This window comes from Hemibagrus wyckioides, linkage group LG20, assembly GCF_019097595.1.
Source record: "Hemibagrus wyckioides isolate EC202008001 linkage group LG20, SWU_Hwy_1.0, whole genome shotgun sequence".
NCBI lineage: Eukaryota > Metazoa > Chordata > Actinopteri > Siluriformes > Bagridae > Hemibagrus > Hemibagrus wyckioides.
The window spans coordinates 3132450-3152967 of NC_080729.1; the positions used below are offsets into that span (position 1 = coordinate 3132450).

At 38.7% G+C, this 20518-nt stretch overlaps 1 long non-coding RNA gene across 1 annotated transcript; it reads right to left on the bottom strand.

The window, feature by feature from the left end:
- Positions 1 to 1375: 1375 nt before the first annotated feature.
- On the bottom strand, positions 1376 to 15993 carry LOC131371056 (uncharacterized). The gene is made up of 3 exons (XR_009207491.1): positions 15917 to 15993; positions 4666 to 4942; positions 1376 to 3649 (listed from the first exon to the last, which is right to left on the bottom strand). It is a non-coding gene; the product is annotated as an uncharacterized LOC131371056 (long non-coding RNA).
- Between the last annotated feature and the right edge of the window lie 4525 nt (positions 15994 to 20518).

Genomic DNA, 20518 nt, shown 5'->3' on the forward strand with positions numbered 1-20518 from the left:
ACAAAGAGTGAGTGAATCGAGATTAAACTGGATAATATATATTTATTAGTATATTATATATATATATATATATATATATATATATATATATATATATATATATATTGAGGAAGAAAATTTGTGCAGTGGTCTGGGAAAACCCTCCGTATGCTGAAATGAATACATTCTGAAACCTATAGACTTTCCTAAACTGAAACTATAGTCTTCATTATAAAAATCTGAAACACAAGGAACATTATGTAAGGAATAACACACAAGTGGGGTGTGATGATATATGAAAATAATCAAGGCGGAGTCAAAAAAAACGAGTTGAGGCGGAATTACCGATACCATACCAAAGTTAACTATTTTCCGTGCCCTAATTTGATATAAATAAATGAAATAAATAAAATAGAAAATTAAAAATAAATAAACAAAAAATAATCAGCAGCATCTGACCAATCAGACTGGAGAATTCAGCAGCACTGTGGTATAAATGATTTTTGTGCCAAAAAGAGGATTTAAAGGATTTAATTTAAACACCAAAACACTGATGATGGAAAAAAATTAACTAAATAAATTTGCATTTCAGCTAATATGTAATAAATAAGATAATATATAACATGACCATAAGATTTTATTTATTAGCAGCATTTATTCATAGCCTACAGACTGACAGGATTTTGCAGAAGCTCCACCCATCCAACCGTCATTGCGTGTTTTGTAATAATGTTTTATTTTATATAAAAGGGAAAATAATTTAGATTATTAGAAATAATTAAATAGAAGATTTGTAAGAAAAAAAATCGTAAGACTGCTTAATTACGCTTAATAACCCTGTTATTATCAGAATTATCTTAAACTAATTTAATATTCTAGCCAACAAACAGCAATGCCCTGCCTTCGTACTTGTCCTAACCTACTTATGGAAACACAGTGTTACTGCCGAAATAGTAAAAGGTCAAACGAGCTCATACTTTGATCCTCATCAGTTAGAGAGCATCACTTTGAGTTTTCATCATCATCATCATCATCATCATCATCATCATCATCATATGTACATGTGATTCAGTCTTGTTATTAACATCTTTACTGAGTCATTGAACTCGTCTATACAGCATCAAAGCGCTCTTCTGTATTTTGGTGACAATTTATTAATAATAGACAATTAAAAAAATAATTTAGAGTGAATATTTTTACTCCTGTGTTTTGTTAAACCGGCTCCTTACACAACAAGATGTTTACACTCAGATGCCAAGGAATGGGTAGAAATAGACTAAAAAAAATCAAAATGTAATTTAGGTAAAATATATTTACATTAAAAGAAAATAAATAATAATAAAAAAACAACTCTAAAAGTAAAAAAAAATAAAATATTTTTTATCCAGGAATCGCCACAGCAACATTTTGGCAGGTCGTTCGAAAATTAAATTAAATAAATTATTAAAATTATTTTTGCTCACAGATTGAGTTGGCAGTCCTCGTTAGGAACATTGTTATGAACTTGATTATGAAGTGTTGAACAATAAACAGCATCAAGAACAGGCAGCATGTCTATAAAAGCTCTGCATCTATCACACTTTTGGTCAACATTTACCACATCTTGAAGAGTGAAACGCTCCTGCCAACAGCTCCAGATGGGCTTCAGGGAATTATTAAAGAACTATGTTCATGGAGTGAATACAGCTCCCAGATGCATTGTGGGATACATCCCGAAACTGGCTGATGTTAGTGATCAATCACGGCACCTGGACACTTTTGGAGCTCACTGGACAATGCAACAGTTGTTGTGTTAAAAAGACGGTTAAAGACTCAGGAAGATTTCTGCTGTTGGAAAGAAGCTTCAGGACTGACCGAATGATGCGTACTTTGAAAGAATGTGCACATGATTAGTGTGTGTTCTAATGGTGCTTTTTTTCTGTAACATAGCCAGAGTCCACACCAGACACTCCCAGCTGCTGCTCGTATCAGATTAGGATATATAGATGATTGATTCAGAGGTAATGAAAAAATTTATGGAGAACAGGTGGACATGAAATGACTTCTGCAGTTTCACAGAACATAGAGAAGAGCATTAAAATGAGTCATTTTTCTTTTCATTATTGTTTCTGGGAGCGATGAAGAAATCAACAAATCAAAATCCACAGGTGATCTCGACGTACCTGCTCTCATGACAAGTTCACTGAGAAGGTGTTTACGTTCTCTCTTTTCTGGTCTACTTCCTGAAGTTCCCCTGATCCGAGTGATCCTTCAGTTCATGGGAAGCGGGGAAGTGACTAAATCTGCCTCGTTGCTATCTGTCTTCACATCTACATTCATCTTCGGTAACTGCTTTATCTTAGTCAGGATTACGGCAGATCCCGAGCCAATCCCGGAAACAGTCAGAGCGAGACGGGAATTCACTCAGGATGGGACTCAAGTCCACGACAAGGCTCCATGAATACCTACAAAGGAAATGAGAATTTCTTCCCAGACTGTAACTCAAGCATAACAGGGACCCTGGAGGTGTGAGGTATTGAGAGCTGGGGATAATGTGAGCTCGAATCCCAGCTCCACCAAGCTGCTGCTGTTGGGCCCCAGAGCAAGACCCTTAACCCTCAATTGCTCAGTTGTATAAATGTAAGTGACTGTGGATAAAGGTATCTGCCAAATGCCATAAATGTAAATGTGAGTTAATGCTACCAATCTCTCACCGTGAACCAGCATATGAAAACACTTCTGCAACATCTTGATGCACTAAAAGCATGAGGAATTTCTCTCATAACATATCCACCTGAGTGTGTCTATATACAGCTCAGCTCTTCATTTTGCAGCTGGTTAACCAACGAAATGCCACTTTGGGCTAAATCCAGTCAGGACCAGTTGGTTACCAAGCATTTGGATGTGGACACCACTCCCCAGACCTGGCTCCAGGTAGATTGGTAACCCTAGACCAGGCATTTTCTCTCAAAAACCATTTTCTCACCCAACTACATTCCCTTCAAAGGTGTTCACTGGGGTTGAGGTCAGAGTTCTTCTACTCCAACCTTGGCAAGCTATGTCTTGAGCACAGAGACAGGAACAACCTTTTAGTTCCAGTGAACCAACTGTGTCCTTTTAACTTTGGCAACAGGTTGAGAAGGAAGCAGATATAGATGTAAGGTTTCCATATTCTCCAGTGAACAAAAAAGCTTAAATCTTGCTAGATAGTGTTCTGTCAGATCCAGGGATATTTTGCTGACTAAATCTCTATCTAGAGGATATCTAGAGGTTCTGACCTGATGCTGCACTGGCGATCCTAACCTGTGTGTAGTTCACTTCTTCCTAAATCTGTCTTTGTGAACTTAAAAATGTCTGCTCTTTCTCAAGCACTGAGGAACACTGAATACCTGACACAGGTACGTTAGGAACCGGATGACCACAGAAATGTCGAACCATCTGGAGAAGTTTTTATCCGGATTCAGTATGTTTTGGTAAGCGTGCAGTACAGAGAGCCAGTGTCTGGTCCACCTGAGCACGTCTTTCGGAGGTTTACTTTAAATAAACCTGGATGTCGACAGCACCATCTGCAAGAGCGATCTGCCTCCGAGGCTGGGGGTTGGATGACATGATTGGATGAAAGTGTCACTTAGCATCCTGTTTCAAGTTTTAGGGAAAAGGTATGTTGTGGTCAGTAGAGGAGATGGAAAGCCTTTTCGATGTGGAGAAAGAAAGAAGAAGAAAGTTTAGCATGTTAAACATCTCTAATATAGGCAGATTAATATTATTTATAATATCGCACTTTAAAACGAATATTATTTTATCACTAATTTCAATTCTGTATAGGATTAAAAATTATAACTGAATATATTCATATTATGTAGATTCTAATATTAATCATTAAAGTATTTATTTCTAGGAAGGAGCAAAGATAATAGAATAATTGATATCAGTATATTAATATACAATATTATTAATATTAATATGTAAGATTCTTAGGAATTTTCACTGTGCTGTAATGTACATGTCGCACATAAAGCTTGTTTTGTCTTCATAATTAAAAAAAAATAATAGACATAATTATGAGATATAACTAATTGCAACAACCTCATAACTACACTGAATTATTTTCACACCTCAAGGATTTCAGTCAAGCCATAAATCTGTCAAGCAAAAAAATATATACCTACACTGATGGCTCGCATCCATAAAAACAAAACCCTCAGATTTTGGATATGGACCTGAATTTGGAAAGTGGCAACCAAACAACGGGAAAAAAACACATTATTTTTTAGGACACACTGCAATTTCAGCACAATCTTCATCAGGAACATGGTGTGCTGTTGCCACCCCTGGCACAATGCCGTGTAAAGTTGCCAATTTCAAGGACTAGCACCGGTTAAAATGAAATAAACGCTACATTCATGTTGTGTGTTTCTTTGTTAAAGTGCTGTCCAGTAATGAATCGTTCATCACGTCGAAGTGGAACAATGAGAACGTGTTTAATATTCTGACCGTGTGAAGAGAAGCGTGGATCGAAGATGAAAAAAAAGAAAAGGAAATTCTCACATACTGCTCTTCATTTCCTTTTTTAATGACAGTAAGGGGTTAACAGTGTTAAGAGTGTGTGTGTGTGTGTGTGTGTGTGAGATACAGACTATGTCAGGAAAAAAAAACTGCAAGTCACTTCTATCCCTGCTTTAATGTTATGCGTATAATATTCCTCACCTCTCTAAGTGGGCACCATCATCATCATCATCATCATCATCATCATCATCCTCTCTGAGTGATGGAATAGACCACGGGGTGTAGGTACACACAGTGTGAGAGCCACTAATATGAGAATGACACCTCTGCGCCCACACATGGCCTGTTCCTCACCAATCAGAGTCACTCACCGAGGCCTGGCAGGTGGGCGGACGCATCACGCAGGCGAAGTAATGAAGGTGTTGATGGAGAACACCACCGTTTTTCACACGTCACACTGGGAAGATTGGTCATAACGCTGAAAAAAAAAATAAATAAATAAATAAAACACAGTAAATCAGTAAATACAGACAGAAATAGTAATGATTCGCCTGAGACACATTTTAATTAACGAACATGTTCCCCCTCAGATTTGCTGCCCACATCTTTCCAAAGCCCTGGTGGCCTTTTTGAGGACCAAGTCTCTGTTTCTAGTGATTCATCTGTTCCCTGAACCACACATACACACACTCTGGCTCACCGAGGAACCACATCCTCAAAAGGAATCTGCTTTTCCAGTTCCTTTTAAATGAAGCCCTGAGGTTTATCTTCAAATCTGTTTAGATGGGCAAACTGAAACTGGAAAAAAGTCTTTCTTTATATCTTTATCTGTCCAGTTTTGATTCCTGCTATCAGTTTTTGTATCCTATTCTCCCTGATGTGCTGTGAGATGCTTTTCTGCTCAACACGGTTGTAAAGAGCGGTGAGTTTCCTGTCAGATTGAACCAGTCTGACGGCACCAGAGACTACTGTGCGTGAAATTCCCAGGAGTTTCTGAAATATTCAACAACCATGCCATGCAAATGAGATCAGATATTTGAAAAATATATTCTGATGAAGATGAAATGAAGCTCTTGAGTTGAGGTGTTGAAATTCTGATTGGATAATTGCACATTTCAGCAGGTGTACAGGTGTTCCTAATAAAGTAGATGTTTAGCGTATATTACCTGGGGTCATTTCTAAAAGGACCAAGCATCCACGTTCACTCGAAGTCCGTAGAAACCTACCGAAATGACGGATTAGGGCGAGACCTTACCTTACCCACCTCCGCAAATAAACCTATAAAGACGATCAATAAATCGTCCAATAAATGTCCCTTACTGTCACTTAAAAATAACTTACTCTACTGTAGCGTTGAGATTCAGAAATTGTTTTCTTTCACTTACCAGCTGGTCTACCAGCTTGACCAGCTCGGCCTGTGTTTTTGGCAGCTGGTCAGACGAGCTGCATTTTTCAGCAGGGATAAACTAATCGAACAAGATTTCTCAAAAGGGTTTAACTTGTAATCATCTTCACTAGATAAACAACTAGAATTTCTTGAATCCTTTGAAAGACAAAAGATTACACAAACACTCATTATCCTCATTCCCACCTAACGTGAGCTAGTTGAGCTGATTTGGCAGGATATCAAAGAAACCTTACCAATTCGAGTCCATCAATTATACCACTTTTATGGGCTGGGCGCTAGAATTATTTGACGGGCGTGTCTTTGAGGTCATGTTGAGGACACGCCTACCAGATTGTAATCTGCAGAAAGTCACTCCTTGTGCATATGAGGGTTAAAAGTTCAGATATCATATAAAACACTTAAAATGGTGGTTTCTGAAATGTCTCCCAAGATTTCTTCCTCAGGGAGTTTTCATTCACTCATCCTGGTGGTCCAGCTTGGTCTACCCTGATAGCAAAATATAGCCCGAGACCGTGTTTGAGAAAGTTTTGGAATTGCAGATACCAATTATTTTATAGGAAATAAGAAAATCTCATGAAATCTCAGGAAGCTGGGAAATGAACCAAATTCAAGAGGCTGGATCTAGTTTCCACAAATCTGCTCTAAAGACAAAAAAAAAAATCAAACAATGTAAACTGTAAGAAATAATACGGATCATTTTGGGACAATTTCTTTCTGTTAATAATCTTTTAAAATAAATCATTGAAATCCTGAGGTTTTCTATGAGATATTTATGAACCATTTTGGAAGGAGTCTCCAGTGTCAGCACTTTGTAACAGGCTGAAATCCGGTTTTCGGACATTAGAAAAGTTCCAGGACAGAGGGATTTGGATTTGTGGCTTCTTTTGTAACAGCAAGACTTTATTTAACTTTATTTATTTAAGACATATTTAACATAATCACATAATATCCAACTAAAGAAACTGTAAAATATAACAAGGTAACGTAACCAGTGAGGAAACAAATCTAGCTGCTATTATTAGCCACGATGATGGACATTCCACAAAAACAAAAGCAAAACAGACAAAAAGTACCATGTTATCCTTTCAGAAATGAAATAAAAAAAAAAACGACTGTGGTAAAAGTGGAATGAAACTAAACAGGACTTGCTATTATATACTGTGGGTTGGTAACATTTAACTTTGTTCCTGGTCCCTGATTGTTTCTCTATAAGGTCACGCCCTGATGTTTTATTCCTGAAATAATGTAGCAGGACATAATATAATCATAGTTAGGATTCATACCTGTGAGGAAATTCCTCAAGGTATATAATTAAAAAAAAAAAACACGACCAAGATAACATGTTAGCTAACACTAATGATGTTTTCTTTTTTCCAAGGAAGACTAAATGTGTGTCATCTGCTGCTGTAAAGCAGCCCATAAACAAGTCCAGAAGATCAAAAGAATTCCTGATTAGCCATCTAACTTTGCCAGGTGAGCATGTGTGCCTTAATGCAGGGACTAAGAGCAGAAATTCTTTCTGAGGCGTTACTTAAATGAAACTAAGCCAGTGAGTCATGAACCAACAACAACCTCTCAGACGCCATGAGACTCACAGAGAATCACAATCACAGCTCACCTGGCTAAACGCTAGACACTGCGTCACAGCAGCGTCTTCGAACGCGACGACAACCAAGACCGCTAAGCCACCGCTTACACAGCACTAAATCGTCCTTAAACTATACATTCCAACACAATAAAATGTATTATCGTTCGTTTTCGGGTCTGGAATATCTTCAGCAGGATGTTGAGATCATATGGGCAATGCGTGGTTACGGGTCGCGAATGCTCTGATGTCACACGCCATATATTCTTATTATAGACGTGTACTGTGCAGGGAGTGTATAAAGCAGACGGCTAATTTCGCAGCACTAAGTAATGAATGATCTCCTCTAGAGCCCACTCTGTGATCTCAGTGAACTATGTAGGAGTGTATTTAACACCGACTCTGACTCAACTGTGCATCTATATTTTTCCATTAACCTTTACTTTTTAACTTCATTACAAGTGAAGAGAGAAGGCAGGAAGCTTATTGTATGGAAGCCCAGTATTATACAGTTCTTCTAGTCTGGCGGCTTGATTATCTAATATATAAGGCAGATGTATAGATTTTAAATCTAAAACGTTAAAAACTCGACAAACTTCTGACATGTTGTGTCGGTTCTTTACATTTTAATGTGGAAGTACGCTGTAGGACGAGTTAACACACAAAAATGATGGTCCCCAAGTAAAAATGCCACATCGGCATATGTATTTTAAATTACTGACTATTATTATTTTAACCATCCCCCCCCCACACACACATACACACACAAGCTTTTTTTTACCTTTATACTGGTGTTGAATGGAATTGGACTCATTTTCAATCAGTATAAAGGAATGAGTCTGATCTAAAATGAGTCTGTTGGCTTTCAGTGTGTTTGAGACGTGTGTTTTTCCCTCTGTTGGAGAACCCAGAATTTTACAGGTTGAAGATGAAATCTGAGCTGCTTTGTAGATGAACAAACACTCGGAGCATCTCAGAGAGTAGGAATGGGTTTGATATCAACATTTACTTTGAAGATAGAGACATTTGTGTGGAAAAAAGTGGGTTTTTTTGGAACTTTTCTATGAATATATTGCTGCTAGTAGGCTAGGAAAAAACTGAAATACTTCTGAAACACTGCAAATTCTTAAAGACCTAGGTGTCTACTTTCATATGAGCTTCATATTAACCACCACTGTGGAGTGAGACATGACAAAGACATTCAATCATCAACACACACAAAAAAACCAGGAGCAAACTCCATTATTTGGACTTAAACTAACCGCATGGAAGCCACACCCCCTTCCCTTCCCAGTATCTCACATTATTAGACTGGTGCTCTCATCTTTTCATCAAATTTTCCTGAATTATAATAAACTAGAGAATGTATTAATGTGAAGTATGTCCAATTTTGGCCAATAAAAATGGTCAAAAACATTTCTTGGTTTCTATGAGGGACATTTTTGAGTGCACTATAGCAAAAACTTTACCGTTTGATTTGTTTACAGTTTTCTGTATTTTTAGCCTCTGCTTCCAAGCACTATTCATTTGCTGCATCCCAATTCACCTACTATCTGTCTTAAGTAGTATCAGAGATTAGAATTAGTGTGTCCCAAAATCGTAATATGCTGAAATGAGGATTGCAAAGGTACTGGGATGGGCTACTATTTCCATTTTTAAAGCAATACTGTTGCTAATTCGGTCTGAAACATTCCAGACAAGTGTATCAACATTGATGCAAGCGTAGATGTTAAGCAATAAATAAGTATTTTTATTGTCATGTAGGATTAATGGTTGGATGTTGTGTAGAAAGAGCACAATGTTTATCTTGTAGGCAACAATGTTCTCTTCCACACTAACATGAAGCTACACCTTCTAAAGTATGTATTGTAGGTGAATTATAGGATGCAGCAATTATTCCTCTTCAGGGTTAGCAGCCTTTGTTATTATCACCACACACACATTACAGCACAGTGGAATTCTTTTCTTTGCATATCCAAGCTGAGGAAGTTGGAGTCAGAACGCAGCGGCAGCTATGATACAGCACCCTTGGAGCAGAGAGGGTTAAGGGGCCTTGTTCAATTACCCAACAGTGGCAGCTTCTCAGTGCTGGGGCTGGAATCCCAGCCTTCTAATCAACAACCCAGAGCCTTAACCACTAGAGCTACCACTTGAGCTACCACTGTCTCATATTATAATCCTATATCAATATTCCATGGGCTTCTGTATTAAATTCAACTCCAAGTTCCATTCAAAGCTCATCTGTTTATTTCTGTGAATACTGGGTACTGGATGGCGTCCTTCTAGTTGGGAAACAGCTACTCTGATGTGGCTACTATCACATCATCATTCAGAAAGAGCCAAAACCACTCCACCCAGAGGCCACGGCAGAGATGTCAGAAGTGCGTGATAGTCCCTAATTAGCAAAGATTTCAGAAGGAAAAACAGCTCCAGGCCATTTAAGCCTTCTTTTTTTAATCTTTTCTATTATTCCCTCCTTTTTAATCCTCACATAAACCTTTAGAAACCACTGAAAAACTACAACCGCCATATCCGACAGACAGATACGTACTTGCACCGTATGAGATAATCGGCTATTGAGTCCTGTTGTTCCTTTCTTTCATCCCTTTAACGTCACAAAGAATTGATTTTCTATGCTACTGCATTAAAGTTTTTCCCGTTGTATTGTCATATCACGCTACTCTACGTTTAGAATTTTCAGTTACGCCAAGATCGCACAGGCTATTTTTTGTGTCCATTAGCAAACGCAATGATTTATTACACGCAGTCTAAAAGGAAAGGACATTAGAGGGAATGTGGCGGCTTTTTTCAGGCACCATAAAGTGACATTTATTGCATTTAAGTTCCCAACCAATCAGGACGCAGCTGTGAGGGCAAATGAAAAAACTAAACAACCAAAAAAACATTTCCAAATCTGACATATATCGGTATTTTCGATCCCAAGTGGCTGGTGTCCATCAACACATTGTTCCTTTTCGAAATCAGTGTCAGACTGTCCACGACCGAGTGAACTTTGACTTAAAGCATCAGGAAAAACAATTAGCTGCAATGAAACATACTACACAGGATGTCCTCGAAGACTTTCCCCAAATATTACGCGAAAATGTTATTTGGAGCAGTTTGTCTTTTTCAGGGAAAACATGTGTCTGGAAGTCTGCGTGGTAAAACGGCTTAAATGTTCATCACCTCAACCACATAATCTGTTTTGCAGTTCTTTGGTGAATATTTTTCAAGCCAACCTTTCGTTTACTATAGAAACCAGGAAACATACTCAAACATACGGAAGGATGGCCAAACCCTAGAACAAATCTCTTCTTGTTCTAAGTGGTGCTGCTGCAGTGAGGGGTAGTTCACTGGCAGCTCAATGACATCGTTGAAAGAAGAAGAAAAAAAACAGGAAAGTTTAGGAGAGGCCAAAGTGAGCGGTCAAAAGGTGTTTAATTTTCTGAAACAGCAGCTTTGTCAGTGGTTCCAACAGAATTGCTTCACAAAGTCAAAGTCATTCAGGCTTAATTTGCCCAGTCTGTGAACCTTTCATTAAAGAGTTTAAATCTGGCTATTCCCATCCACACGGGATGAACCCGACTAACCGGATGTTCCTCTGCTACAAAATCTGCTAGCTTTTGCTCTTTATCTGAAACTACGATAAGAAAATTTAAGGAAAATCCCGAACATTGTGTACCTATAGACACATCCAAAATTGAAAGAATGTCTTACCTTAGGCGTTTTTTTTATCTGTGAATCCACTCTGTGGTCTGTTCCTCTAGAGGTCTTTCTCATAGCTATGAGTCTGAATACCTTCACGCAAAGTCTCCTTATTAAACTGTCAACAAATCAGGGCAAGTGGGAGTTATTTGCATTGATCCGGCAACAATATGTGCACCAAAAGGCCTTAGGAGATTGGCTCAGAGCAATCCATCACTATTAGCATATCTGTCAAAAGAGCTAGTCAAGGTAACACTGGACCAGTGAAGCACACAATTGCAGAGATAAAACAAGAGTCTGCTTGTGAGAAACCTAGAGACACTATAAGCGCACTTTCTCTCAAAAATATGCCACTTGTTAGATAAAAACCGCAAACAACATCCTGAGGGCTTTCTTATGATAGAAAATGTGGAGAAAATTGGTAGAAAAAAATTACAGCTTTATTGTAGATTGTTACAAAGCACTGACACTGGAGACTCCTTCTCTCCTTCAAATGTGAAATAAACAGAAACCTTGGATGACCATTACACTAGAAATGCTAAGAAATGCATGTGAGAACATATGAACATGTGATTCGTGTTTCAGCCGGAACTACGGTCCGAGCAGTTGTTGTAGAAAACTAGGCAACATTTCCTGACCAATCAGACGCATCTGTAATATAAAGAGTTTTCTAAACAGCAGCAGAGTATTGTCAAATGCCACAGTGCGTCTAAAAACAATCCAAGCTGACTTTCCTTTTCTTCCGGTCATTCTGAGATGACTGAAATGCCGAAGCCTCCCACGCTCAGGCATTTTTAAGTGGAGTAATAGACTCGAATCAGTGAAGGTGTTTACTGACAGTAGGTCCAACCCTGCAGTCGCTCGTGTATGACTATGAGCAAGAAGCATCAGCACATAATACACCCAGCTGGAAGTGTGGGAGGGGTAATAGGTGGAGGGGAGCCGAGGGCAACCTTCCAAGGGCAGATCTGTAATGATGTTATTATTTTTCCTCTCTCTTAGGAGCATAGTGGGCAGAACTGACAGAGAGAACGAGAGAGAGAAAGAGAGAGAGACCACAAGTGAGTGAGAGAGAGAGAGAGAGAGGCCGGGCTTTAAGTGGGTTGCACTTGAGGGTGTGTATGTGGGGGTTAGGGCAGCACCATAGGGACAGCGAGGACGAGGAGAGGCATGTTGCTGCCTCGTGACGGATGTGTCATCATCTCAGCCAATGGCAAGACTGCACTCATTGTCAACCTCTTCAACAAGTATATATCTCCTTTAAGGCACTGTGAAAGGTTCAGAATTCATCATATAGCAAAATCAGTTTCTGACTCGTCTCATTAGAGCTTATACCCATGTAACAGCCCCATAAAACCAGTCAAAAAAACAGCAAAGGATGAATTGTACCTCTTCAACTTGGCACATACTCGAGTATATAATAAACACCAAGATGTCCTGGAACATTAAGAACCTGTTCATTAGGCGCATTAGCCTTTTAAAGGAGAGCTTGTTTGCCCATAAAGCATTAACTGCTTGTTTAATTTCTAAAGGTATTGTTCACTTACAGACTCTATCCTGTGTTATTTGGGATTCGTGTTTGGAATTGCAGGGCTTTATTCTCATTACTCATCTGACACATCCTTAAACAGAGCAAGTCTAAACTACAAACACACTCGCAATAACACTTTAGCCATTATTAATGAGCTCCCACACACCACGTGCTCCATGCTAATGGCTGGGTGTAATTTGCCACGGAGAGAGAAGTGTGATGCACATCAGCGTACTTTTGATTTAACTGACCTATAAAAATGGCAGCGCGTTTACAGGAACGTGACAGACCCAGGCAATAATGCAGGACGTGCACGCTGTATAGGTCTTCTTCTAGAGGATATGCGCTCTTGTATGTATGATTGAGTGCGTGCTTCCTGGCCTGGCACATGTGTGTGTGTGTGTGTGTGTGTGTGTGCATAGTATGTGGAGGTGGCACACATGGCATTTACACTTTAATCACCCACAATTGCTGTGCGAGTGAGTCAGCATCTCCAGGACGATCAGAGGAAAAATGCATGTGAGGCCAACACACCATGTGCAACTCACCATAATCACTTTACTCTTTCCCTTATTCACTGCCATTCAGTCTTTTTGTGCTCTGAATTCATTGATTCATTATATTTCGAATATATTCTTCAAAAAACAGACAAAAAAACTGATTATTAATAATTAAAGATCATAGAAGGTGCCTTTAGTTCATCTTGTATGTTTTATAATGCAGGAAATGCACTATATCGATTATGTACACCCATTTAGGTTGGCATGCTAAAGGCTACAAATTAATATTTGCTTAAATTAGAAAAATAAATGAATGCTCCCAATGCTACAGATATTAAGCTATCGAGACAGCCATGAGTCTTTCCAACTGTAGGAATCTGAGATATGGAGGAGATCTGAGAAAAAAATCGAACAGATATTCAGTATAAATATTCACTTAAAGATGTATTCGGATCGAACTAAGGAAAGAAATACGTTCATATTTCTTTTATTATTTTGCTAATAATAGCTCCATTAATACATTATTTTACCTCAGGAAAAAACTGTAAGATTGTTTGCTAAACAAATTTTAGTAAATTGCTCCTAATGCTTTACAAAATGCCTTTAAAAAAGACAAAAACAGTTGTAGTGTATGTTTTCTCGACAGCTACGAAAAGTCTTGTTACACAGAAAAAGAACAAAAGACACACAAAACAGTTAAGCTAGCTAGCTAGTCAGTGAGGTTGGCAGCTGCTACTGTAAAACGTCCTACAGTCAAATAAACACATATTCATTGGACGAAATGTAGAAAGCAAAATGTTTTATTTCTGATGATGTAGTCAAGGCAAAAAGGATTTGAGTTAATATACATTTAAATTAACTTATATTTTACCTCAGAGGAAATCGTCTGGTGATTTATTAGCAAACATTGCAAACATTACTGAACAACCAGAGTGTTTTCCCTGAGGTAAAATATGTGTGTTTTACTGTTAGTAAATTGTTTAGAATATGAGCCATTTCGTTAAAGCCCTTGAACAAGAAGAAAAATAGCTAAAGTTCTGGTTAAATACACACAAACTAGTTATTAAGCTAGCTAATCAAAAGGTTAGCAACTGTTACTCTAAAGTTTCAGATATGGAGAAAATCACATGAAAACATATTTACTGTTTTAAAGGTTATTTAAATATAATAAAGCTGTACAGATGGCATGATGCCCTAAATTTAATTTCAGTGTATTAAAAACTAGAAAGAATGACAGCTCGCCTAAAAGCACGCTAGCTCAAAAGCCGACAAAGCGTCAACAGATCATCTAGTGTTCTGAAGGTTATAGCTAATAGACATGAATCTGAAATTTTAGATTTAGGTTGGACAGGATTAGGAACGAGTACATCAGAGGGACGGCTCATGTTGGACGTTTGGGGGACAGAGTTAGGGAGGACAGATTAAGATGGTTTGGACATGTCCAGAGGAGGGAGAGTGAGTATATTGGTAGGAGAATGTTGGACATGGAGCTGCCAGGCAGGAGGCAAAGAGGAAGGCAAAAGAGGAGGTATATGGATGGAATAAATGAGGATATGAAGCTAGTGGGTGCAAGTGTTGAGGATGCAGAAGATAGGGATAGGTGGAGGGAGATGATTTGCCATGGCCACCCCTGAAGGGAAAAGCCAAAAGAAGAGAACAATCTCTGTAATGTTTAATGCAGTAAAATGTAATGAACAGATGACCGAGATATAATTCTGCTCCCTTTTTTCTGCTCTAAAGCAATAAGGCTAACTAATTAAGCTAATGAAATCTTAGTAGTGGTCAGTGGCACCATGCTAACTGCAGTGTGTGTTAAAATCATCTGCATGCCTGCTGTTAGACAGATTTGTGCCATGGTGATGTTATATTGTGGTAGTGAGTCAGCACAAAGGCGAGTCTATTTTAGTTTACTTAATGACCTGTTCGATGGAAGCCCGAGTGAAGTTTTCAGCAGTTTTCATTAGATATGTGTTAGCGACTTAAAGCTCTAATGGACAACTGAAGAAGCAAACTTTAAACACTTGAGGTAAGTGATCAATATCTGTATAAATGTTTTTTTTCTCTCTCTCCAAACCATTTCCTCTAACTGGATAATTCCCGTCTATAAATAGGGCATTTTCGAATGACCCGAGACCACAAGACACAGGAAAGCCAAAAATCAAGATGGAAGCAGCACATGTGCCAAAGTCATACAAAACGATTAAGCAGACACAGGCTTTTAACATGAATCGTTCAAGTTTAATGTTCTACAAGTGAAACCCATGCTGTAATCACATGAATTTGTGATATTTTGAGAGCTCAGTTCAAATTGCATGCTCATATATTATGGAGTAAACTGACATTTATTTTAGTAAACATATTTTCTGAGGTTGTGTATTTAGCTCTAGCTCAGTGTTCAGCTTATCTGGGATTTGATCCTGGGTGGCCATTGTGTGGAACGACAAAAACAGAGAAGCGGATCTGCTTAATCCTGTAAATTTGCCATAACCGTACCTTGCCAACTGTTAACGCAGTGCTTACACCTGATCATAAACATTTCAACACATCCCGAGTTAACTCCTGAAATTCCGTCAAATGAAATCTCCCTAGAAACCCATCCCAATTTTCTCGGATGCTGTTACAAAGTGATACCCAAACCTTATGAGAAAAGCTTTAATCAGATAATATTTTAGTGTAAAAAAAATAGACACAAAGAGCCTGTCAGCGAGACACTGGCAGCTTACCTCTCTTACATCTCTTCCTCCTGGGCTCAGAATAACAGGACGGATGAAGCACACATCATAGCGTGTCTTCAGACCTGGCTGCTATCCCAACAGTCCAACTCGTGCATGAAGGTTTGAGAACGGCTTCCCAAAGCCATGTGTCCCTCCTGTGGTCATGACTAAACTTCATTTCCAAAACCTCAACTTTCCAGGAGATTACAAACACCGTACGTACATTTCTCATGGTTTTGGTCAAAGCATACTTCTAACATGGGATTGACCCACAACTCTGAGATTTGCACGCATCCTTCTAGTGTGCTTGGTGCTTTGATGCTTAAGGGTTTGGCAGTGAAACTAATAAGTCATTTCCTAAGAAAATTACCAGAATTGACTTTTACAAATTGGCTCAACTTTGTGACTTACTTTTGTTGGGAACCATAATGACTTATTGCTTGGTGCCAGGGATGTTCTAGAAAATCCAACAAAAATAAAAAGGAAAAAATACTTTGAAAACACAAAGACCAAATGGGATGTTCTAGAAAATCCAACCAAAACAAAAAAAATGCTTAGAAAACACAAAGGCATGCACGTTTTCGTGCGTTATAACTCTGAATTAATGCAAATATGGTCAAGAATAATCCGCAAACGAGGTTCGTATGTAGCTGCTGCTTGTTAATTCTTATGTCTTGATTCTGATCAGAAAGTCTTTATTAAGTTTCTATAAGAAAAGCTCTGACAATAGTGTAGCTATAAATACAGTTTTATTGTACCAGCTCGTTCACAGGGTCTTGTACTGCATGTGGTCCACAAAAATCAGATCTAAAGATGTGTGTAAGTGTGTAATAATATGGTTCGTTTTTCAGTAGGGATTTTTGGAAGGAGTGTCCATTGTCAGTCATGACAAGCAGCGATGTCACTGATTGGTTAAAACATGCATTCATTTACATTTCTAGCATTTGGCAGATGCCCTTATCCAGAACAACTGACATTTATGTCATTTATACAACTGAGCAATTGAGGGCCTTGCTGAGGGGCCCAAACCCAATCCGAACCCTGGCTCAGATGCATTGCAGTGGCAGCTTGTTTGAAACGGGATTCGAACTCACAACCTTCCGATCAGTAGACCAAAACCTTAACCACTAAAGCGCTAAAGCGACCACATCCCCCACTCCTCCTTAAGAGAAAGAATACAAAGAGGCTGGTGAAGGAACAATTGTTTGTTTATAGCTGCTATAACATAAGTCAGAACAGGAACTAACATTTTTTTAGAGATGTTACATGACTTTGAACGTAACTATGCACAGAATTAAATTTATTGAATATCTAATTATCCATGAAAAACTGTAATTACAGTGCCATGAGGTAAACGTTGTGTATTCTGACATGATAATTGATTTGTTTGGATAATTTGTTTCACATGATATTGTTTGAACCATTCATTTGTTCTGTACCTCATGGTTTCCTGTTCCTTCATCCTAAAGACACGCACACTAACCATCCTGCCATCCACTATTTCTCAATGAAAACTAATACGACTAAAATGACAAGGAATGCTAGCACTCCCTAGGTTGGAAAAGAGAAAAACCACAAGACAAATACACAAGAACACTGTTTGCTGCTCTCATGTCCAGCCAAAGTGTGGTCAGAGTGTTCATGCTATGCTTTTTTAAAACCACTAGTGGTTTACAAATCATAGACAAGACTGATATGTTTTCACATGTCACTGATTTGCACGGTGCTTTAAAAATACAGTGGTGGATAAAGATAAAACATAGGCATGATCAGATTGCCTTTTATTTTCTGTGTGAGTTCTTGCTCTGAAAATTGAACTAATTACAAAATGGTCCAGTAACTTAGCGGTAACTCTATGACGTCTGTGACCTTAAAGCTGTAACTCTTGTTTTTTTATTAGGAAAGATGACAAGCAGAGGCAAGGGCAGAGTCTAGTTAGTTATTAAACTTATTGAAATGTTATGTAATGAGATATCCGTGTATGTGGCACTCCAACCCAAGCCAAAGTCGTTTATTTGGAATTCAAATGACCGCCATTAACGTGTTATGGTAATACTTTACATATACTGTACGTTTCTCTGAACTGCTATTATTTAACATGTTACACAACTTTCTTTGGAATTTTACTCAGATTCATTTGAGTCATGCATTTCTGGAGAACATTACTCTTACAATGTGGTCTTCTCTGCATCTGAATCATGATAATAGACAAACACATTCTGCCTTAGTTAATAATAAACTGATCAGGCATAACATTATGACGACCTGCCTAATATAGTGTTGGTCCCGCTTTTGCCATCAACCCGCACTGACCCGTCCTGCACTGTGTATTCTATCAGAATACACAGAAAAAGTACACTTTTCTATCAGAACCAGCATTAACTTCTTCAGCAATTTCAGCAACAGTAGCTCGTCTGTTGGATCGGCTCACACAGGCCGGCCTTCTCTCCCCACGTGCATCAGTGAGCCTTGGGTGTCACCGGTTCACCACTGTTCCTTCCTTGGACCACTTTTGATAGATACTGACCACTGCAGACCGGGAACACCTCCACAAGAGCTGCAGTTTTGGAGATGCTCTGATCCAGTGGTCTAGCCATCACAATTTGGCCCTTCATCAAACTCCCTCAAATCCTTACGCTTGTCCATTTTTCCTGCTTCTAACATCAACTTTGAGGACAAAATGTTCACTTGCTGCCTAATATATCCCACCCACTAACAGGTGCCATGATGAGGAGATCATCAGTCTTATTCACTTCACCGGTCACTGCTCACAATGTTATGTCTGATCGATGTAGATAATAGCTTTAATTTGGGACATTCTCCTGTAAAACATCAACTCATCCTGCTCTCATTAATCGAAGGCAGTTCTGGTTCCTGAAACAGGAAAGCAGCTTAAATCCACGATGCTCCCAACAACATGCTTCACACTGTGGACAAAGTGTTGGTATTGAACAGCACCACAGAGGACACCACAGTTTTCCAAAGTCTTTCTTGGATGTTCCTCAAGGCACCAGGGACAGATTTTCTGTGGGATCTTTGTAATAGAAATGTACAATGCTTTAAATGCTTTTAGATTTAAATGATAAAAAAAGCAAGTTTCTTTGTTTGTCTTGCTAGAAGATGAGAACATATTTCATGAGAAACTAAAGCAGAAAGTTCCAAAACAGAAAGTACTTTTATACCAAGTGTATAAAAGTACCTGGAAACAGATTAAACGCAGTATTACACACGATATCATCTTGCCACCCGGAAGGCTTTTTTAAACAGCACTGCCCCGCGCTTTGCTTTACCGTAAACTTCTGACACCGACGTTGGCTGCTGACCAAGACGGTCAATACACTCTTTCTGCTTGCTGAATAGAATCCTGAGTTTGAGTGCGGTTTCAGCTGGCTTTGCACACCGTCTTTGCACCAGCGCCATCGTTATCAGTCCAGCTCCAGTTTGCACATGGTGACCCTGGCTGACAGCGACACATTAATGAACTTTAGCCATTTTGTATTTTTTTTTCTTCTTTGGTTTGCTTCAGGGCAGTTGATTCATGCTCTAGTTATATTAAGGCTCTGTAACAATCTGTTCTATCTGTTCTATCTGTTCTATCAAAAGTGTCTGCGTTTTAATTTCGCCGGTACTGAGTGTTAAAGTAGTGTGTGGATTTCATAACAGAGACTTTCAAAGAGTGACTCAGCATTAATTGTGACCTTTTCGATACCTGCCTTCGGTACAGGGGCTGGAGATATGACAGAATGATCATATTTCCATTATTGAAGCCATTTACATTACACAATACATGATTGCATATATTGGGCCTTTTGGCTCATATGTAGGTCAGAAAGAAAAAAAACGACATGTGAAGTGTTTAAATTCATCGACCGAGCTATTTTTTTATTTGAGTGTTTAGATTGATCTCTCTTTTTTTGTTAAAGTTTCAGCAGATGTTTCACATTAATGGGTTTTAAAGACGTGGATATGGTGAATTTATTTGTTATAATAACTTCCAAAGAGAGAAAAAATGATGTTCACATTATATGTAACTATAAATAATGATTTAAAATATATCATGCTCTTAAATAAATAAGCAATTTTGCCAGAATGCTCAAAATGCTGTGGAACAAGAGGAATAAAACACTTCAGGATAATAAAGTTAATTAGGGTTATGCAAATATGCAAAGAAGGTCCTGGGTTCGAATCCCGGGTTCGAACAGACAGGGGCCTTTCTATGTGGAGTTTGCATGTTCTCCCCGTGCCTGTGTGGGTTTACTCCGGGTACTCCGGTTTCCTCCCACAGTCCGAAAACATGTACATTAAGTTGATTGGTAATTCTAAATTGTCCATAGGAGTGAGTGTGTGTGTGTGAGTGGATGTCTGTCTATATGTGTGGCCCTGTGATGGACTGGTGAACTGTCCAGGGTGTACCCCTGCCTTTCACCCAATGTCTGCTGGGATAGACTCCAGCAGACGCCCATGACCCTAATTAGGAATAAAGTGGGTATAGAAAATGGATTGATGATGTGGCTCGGGTTCTGATATAGTGAACAAAAGTTTATTTATTACAAAAGTGAATTAAAATTTCAGCACTACAGAAATCCAGTAATTTTCTTCGGATGTTGTACC